This window comes from Lagenorhynchus albirostris, chromosome 1 (genome assembly GCF_949774975.1).
Source record: "Lagenorhynchus albirostris chromosome 1, mLagAlb1.1, whole genome shotgun sequence".
Taxonomy (NCBI): Eukaryota; Metazoa; Chordata; class Mammalia; order Artiodactyla; family Delphinidae; genus Lagenorhynchus; species Lagenorhynchus albirostris.
Genome location: NC_083095.1, coordinates 157,265,314 through 157,272,584, shown reverse-complemented (window position 1 = coordinate 157,272,584; position 7,271 = coordinate 157,265,314).

Here is a 7,271-nt window from a genome sequence, read left to right as displayed (position 1 = left end):
AAAGTCACCATCTAATTAAATGTATGATAATCCACTGTAGTTCCTCAACACATATCTGTCATGTACACAAGCAAAATAGGGGAGGTAAACGGAGGTGTGATGAGAATCTCCACACCTGCACTGTTCGAGTCCTGGAGGGTGGTAGTCATCTCTGCAATTCCTCCAGGAATGCGGTGTTTGCTTTGGTTTACGATTTTTGAAGGTTGAGAGAATTCGAGTGGCTCCCACTTGGCCTTTCTTACTAGAATATCCTTAAGTCCGTGGGTCAAGGAACCACTGCAGGGATTCTGCCAGTTGCTGAATATGTCTATGCAAACTCTGCTTTCTGAAACTGGGCAAATGAGCACAGTGTGGGTTTGGGGAATGGATGAGCATGCGTTGAGATAGGTCCCAGACCAAACCCGGACACAATCCAAATGTCCAACAACAGATAAATGGATAAATGAATTGTGGTATAGGCGTACAATGGAATACTACTACTCAAGAGAAAGAAAGAAAGGGGCGGAGTCAAGATGGTGGACTAGAAGGACGAGGAGTTCCCGACTCCGCAAAACTAGGGCATCTACCAGGCACTGGTGGGGGACCATGGACACCTAAGGGGACAGGAGGAACCCCCAGTGACCGGGTAGGGTGTGGGGGGAGCAAAGGGGGAGAAGAAGTGGAGACAGGACAGGACTGGCACCCCTGAGGGGCAGCTGGGGGAGGGGAAGGGATCCCACGTCTGGAGGGGGAAAGAGGGCTACCGTTGGGAGGGCAGAGGATCAGAAGGGAGCATGGCCAGCATTTCCGCTGTCCACACGGGCCCCGGGGAGCCTGCTGAGACCGAGGCCTGATCCTCTGCCCACTGAGGCCCCCACCAGCTGTGTGGGTCCTGAGGGAGTAGGAGGGAGGGAGGGGGGAGGAAAAGTAAAGGCCTGACCGATGGGACCTGCACCCCTGAGGGGCAGCTGGGAGAGGGGAGGATTTATCATACCCAGTGGGGCCCACCCATAGTTAGGGGTTCAGCAGCAATGGCAGAGACCCTTGGGAGGGCAGAGGAACAGAAAGGAGAGTGGCCAGTGCTTTCCCTGCCCACTTGGGCACCGGGGAGCCTCTTAGGCTCCCAGGTCTAATCCCCAGCCCTCAGAGGCTCCCTCTGGGAGCGCAGAGCCCGGCCCCCACCCCCACACCCAGGGCCTTACCTCTCTCTACAGGTGGCACTCGGAGACCCCCTCTGAGACCCCTCCAACTGCACTGGGCCTAAACCCTGCTCACACACCCTCACCTAAGGCCTTACCAACAAACTCTGGAACCCCACATTCTCAGGCACCCCCCCTCTGGCCGTGCTGCCTTTTCCCTGCCAGGCAGGTCCTAAGCGTAGGCCCTGCCCCCACCCTAAACCCCACCCCCGCCTAAGCTCCGCCCCCCCAGCCAAGGCCTTTAACCACCTTTTTTGTTTTCTTCTTCTTCTTTTAGGGTGTGGTTCTGTTTTACCTTGTTGTTCATTCATTTATATTTTTATTTTTTCTAATAAATCTTTTATTTTTCTAATTTTATTTTATTCTTTGTACTTTGTTATTGTTCTCCTTTTGGCGTATTCGCATTTTTCCTTCTTTCTTTCTTCTGTTGTGGTTCTGTTTTACCTTGTTGTAGTTGTTTCAATTTTATTTTTCTTAATATATTTATATATAAATATATAAACATATACAAATGTATATATTTATATATTTTAAATATATATTTTATATATGTAATATATTTTTTATCTTTCTAATTTTATTTTATTTTTTATTCTTTGTTATTCTACTGCTCCTTTTTTTTTCCTTTGCCATGCTGCATGCCTCTCAGAATCTTGGTTCCCAGGCCAGGAGTCAGGCCTGAGCTCCTGTAGTGGGAGTGCTGAGTCCAAACTGCTGCACTAACAGAGAACCTCACACCCCAGGGAATATTAATTGGAGTGAGGTCACCCAGAGGTCTTTATCTGGGCACCAAGTCCCAGCTCTACCCAGCTGCCTGCAAACGCCAGTGCAGGACCCCTCAGGTCAAACAACCAGTAACACAGGAACACAACCCCACCCATCAAGAAACTGAGACGACAAAAAATATGTTACAGACGAAGGAGCAAGGTAAAAACCTACAAGACCAAATAAATGAAGAGGAAATAAGCAACGTACGTGAAAAATAATTCAGAGTAATGATAATAAAGATGATCCAAAATCTCGGAAACAGAATGGAGAAAATACAAGAAACGTTTAACAAGGATCTAGAAGAACTAAAGAGCAAACAAACAGTGATGAACAACAAATAACTGAAATTAAAAATACTCCAGAAGGAATCAATAGTAGAATAACTGAGGCAGAAGAATGAATAAGTGAGCTGGAAGATAAAGTGGTGGGAATAACTGCCAGGGAGCAGAATAAAGAAAAAAGAATGAAAAGAACTGAGGACAATCTAAGAGACCTCTGGGACAACATTAAATGAACCAACATTTGCATTATAGGGGTCCCAGAAGAAGAAGAGAAAGACAAGGGTCTGAGAAAATACGAAGAGATTATGGTCAAAAACTTCCCTAACATGGGAAGGGAAATAGCCATCCAAGTCCAGGAAGCGCAGAGAGTCCCATACAGGATAAACCCTAGGAGAAACACACCAAGACACATATTAATCGAACTAACAAAAATTAAATTCAAAGAAAAAATATTAAAAGCAGCAAGGGAAAAACAACAAATAACATACAAGGGGATCCCCATAAGATTATCAGCTGATTTCTCAGCAGAAACTCTGCAGGCCAGGAGGGAGTGACAGGGTATATTTAAAGTGATGAAAGAGAAAAATCTACAACCAAGATTACTCTACCCAGCAAGGATCTCATTCAGATTCAACGGAGAAATCAAAAGTTTTACAGACAAGCAAACACTATGAGAATTTAGCACCACCAAACCAGCTTTACAACAAATGCTGAAGAACTTCTCTAAGCAGGAAACACAAAAGAAGAAAAAGACCCACAAAAACAAGGCCAAACAATTAAGAAAATGGTAATAGGAACATACATATTGATAATTACCTTGAATGTAAAATGGATTAAATGCTCTAACCAAAAGACACAGACTGGCTGAATGGATAGAAAAACAAGGCTCATATATGTGCTGTCTACAAGGGACCCACTTCAGACCTAGGGACACATACAGACTGAAAGTGAGGGGATGGAAAAAGATATTCCATGCAAATGGAAATCACAAGAATGCTGGAGTAGCAATACTCATGTCAGATAAAATAGACTTTAAAATAAAGACTGTGACAAGAGATAAGGAAGGACACTACATAATGATCAAGGGATCAAACCAAGAAGAAAACATAACAATTATAAATATTTATGCACCCAAAATAGGAGCACCTCAATACATAAGGCAAATGCTAACAGCCATAAAAGGGGAAATCGACAGTAACACAATAATAGTGGAGGACTTTAACACCCCACTTACACCAATAGACAGATCATCCAGACAGAAAATAAATAAGGAAACACAAGCTTTAAATGACACAATAGACCAGATAGACTTAATTGATATTTATAGGACATTCCACCTAAAAGCCAAAGAATACACTTTCTTCTCAAGTGCACATGGAAAGTTCTCCAGAATAGATCACAACTTGGGTCACAAATAAAGCTTGGAAATTTAAGAAAATTGAAATTGTATCAAGCATCTTTTCTGACCACAATGCTATGAGATTAAAAATCAATTACATGGAAAAAATTGTAAAAAACACAAACACATTGAGGTTAAACAGTGCACTGCTAAATAACCAACAGACCACTGAAGAAATCAAAGAAGAAATAAAAGAATACCTAGAAACGAATGACAATGAAAACACAACGATCCAAAACCTATGGGATGCAGCAAAAGCAGTTCTAAGAGGGAAGTTTATAGCAATACAAGCTCACCTCAAGAAACAAGAAAAATCTCAAACAATCTAACCTTACACCTAAAGCAACTAGAAGAAGAAGAACAAAGAAAACCCAAAGTTCGCAGAAGGAAAGAAATCATAAAGATCAGATCAGAAATAAATGAAATAGAAATGAAGAAAACAATAGCAAAGATCAATAAAACTAAAAGCTTGTTCTTTGAAGAGATAAACCTTTACCCAGACTCATCAAGAAAAAGGGAGAGGACTCAAATCAATAAAATTAGAAATGAAAAATGAGAGATTACAGCTGACACCACAGAAATACAAAGGATCATAAGTGACTACTACAAGCAACTATATGCCAATAAAATGGACAACCTGGAAGAAATGGACAAATTCTTGGAAAGGTACAACTTTCCAAGACCAAACCAGGAAGAATTAGAAAGTATAAACAGACCAATCACAGGTAATGAGATTGAAACTGTAATTAAAAATCTTCCTAACAAACAAAAGTGCAGGACCTGATGGCTTCACAGGCGAATTCTATCAAACATTTAGAGAAGAGTTAAAACCTACCCTTCTCAAACTCTTCCAAAAAATTGCAGAGGGAGGAACACTCCCAAACTCATTCTACGAGGGCACCATCACCCTGATACCAAAACCAGACAAAGATATCACAAAAAAAGAAAACTGCAGACCAATACCACTGATAAACATAGACGCAAAAATCCTCCACAAAATACTAGCAAACATAATCCAACAACACATTAAAAAGATCATACACCATGATCAAGTGGGATTTATCCTAGGGATGCAAAGATTCTTCAATATACACAAATCAATCAATGTGATACACCATTTTAACAAATTGAAGAATAAAAACCATATGATCATCTCAATACCTGCAGAAAAAGCTTTTGACAAAATTCAACACCCATTTATGATAAAAACTCTACAGAAAGTGGGCATAGAGGGAACCTGCCTCAGCATAATAAAGTCTGTATATGACAAACTCACAGCAAACATCATTCTCAATGGTGAAAAACTGAAAGCATTTCCTCTAAAATCAGGAATAAGACAAGGATGTCCACTCTTACTACTCTTATTCAACATAGTATTGGAAGTCCTAGCCACGGCAATCAGAGAACAGAAAGAAATAAAGGGAATACAAATTGGAAAAGAAGAAGTAAAACTGTCACTGTTTGCGGATGACATGATACTATACATAGAAAATCCTAAAGATGCCACTAGAAAACTACTAGAACTAATCAATGAATCCGGTAAGGTTGCAGGATACAAAATTAATGCACAGAAATCTCTTGCATTCCTATACACTAACAGCAAAAGATCAGAAAGAGAAATTAAGGAAACAATCCTTTTTACCATCGCAACAAAAAGAATAAAATACCTAGGAATAAATCTACGTAAGGAGGCAAAAGACCCGTACTCAGAAAACTATAAAACACTGATAAAAGAAATCAAAGATGACACAAACAGATGGAGAGATATACCATGCTCCTGGATTGGAAGAATCAATATTGTGAAAATGACTATACTAACCAAAGCAATCTACAGGTTCATTGCAATCCCTATCAAATTACCAATGGCATTTTTCACAGAATTAGAACAAAAAAGTATACAGTTTGTATGGAAACACAAAAGACCCTGAATATCTAAGGCAATTTTGAGAAAGAAAAATGGAGCTGGAGGAATCAGGCTCCCTGACTTCAGACTATACTACAAAGTTACAGTAATCAAGACAGTATGGTACTGGCACAAAAACAGAAATATAGGTCAATGGTACAGGATAGAAAGCCCAGAGATAAACCCACACACCTATGGTCACCTAATCTATGACAAAGGAGGCAAGAATATGCAATGGAGACAAGACAGTCTCTTCAATAAATGGTTCTGGGAAAACCGGACAACTACATGTAAAAGAATGAAATTAGAATGCTACCTAACACCAGTCACAATAATAAACTCAAAATGGATTAAAGACCTAAATCTAAGATCGGACACTATAAAACTCTTAGAGGGAAACATAGGGAAAACACTATTTGACATAAATCACAGCAAGATGTTTTTTGACCCACCTCCTAGAGTAATGAAAACAAACCCAAAAATAAACAAATGGGACCTAATGAAACTTAACAGCTTTTGCACATCAAAAGAAACCATAAACAAGACAAAAAGACAACCCACAGAATAGGAGAAAATATTGGTAAATGAAGCAACAGGCAAAGGATTAATCTCCAAAATATATGAACAGTTCATGTAGCTCAATATCAAAAAAAACAAACAACCCAATCAAAAAATGGGTGGAAGACCTAAGTAGAAATTTCAGCAAAGAAGACATACAGATGGCCAAGAGGCACATGAAAAGATGCTCAATAGCACTAATTATTAGTGAAATGCAAATCAAAACTACAATGAGGTACCACCTCACACTGGTCAGAATGGCTATCATCAGAAAATCTACAAACAGTAAATGCTGGAGAGGGTGCAGAGAAAAGGGAACCCTCTTGCACTGTTGGTGGGAATGTAAATTGATATAGCCACTATGGAGAACAGTATGGAGGTTCCTTAAAAAACTAAAAACTGAACTACCATATGACTCAGCAATCCTACTACTGGGCATATACCCTGAGAAAACCATAATTCAAAAAGACACATGTACCCCAATGTTCATTGCAGCACTATTTACAATAGCCAGGACATGGAAACAACCTAAATGTCCACTGGCAGATGAATGGATAAAGAAGATGTAGTACATATATATAATAGAATATTACTCCGCCATAGAAAGAAATGAAATTGGGTCATTTGTAGAGATGTAGATGGACCTAGAATCTGTCATACAGAGTGAAGTACGTCAGAAAGAGAAAAGCAAATATTGTATATTAATGCATATATGTGGAATCTAGAAAAATGGTACAGATGAACCTATTTGCAGGGCAGGAATAGAGATGTAGACGTAGAGAATGGACGTGTGGACACGGGAGGAAGGGGAGGGTAGGATGAATTGGGAGATTAGGTTTGACATAAATACACTACCATGTGTAAAATAGATAGCTAGTGGGAACCTGCTGTATAGCACAGGGATCTCAGCTTGGTGCTCTGTGATGGCCTAGTTGCGTGGGATGGGGTGGGGAGGGAGGTCCAAGAGGGAGGGGATGTGCATATGCGTATGGCTGATTCACTTTGCTGTACGGCAGAAACTAACACAACATTGTAAAACGATTATACTCCAATAAAAATAATGAAAAATAAGGAGAAAGAAAGAAGGAAAGGGGGGGAGGTAGAGAGGGAGGTGGAAGGAAGTAAGGAAAGAAGGAGAGAAAGAAAGAATTGATATACCCAACAACATGGGTAAATCTCAAAAT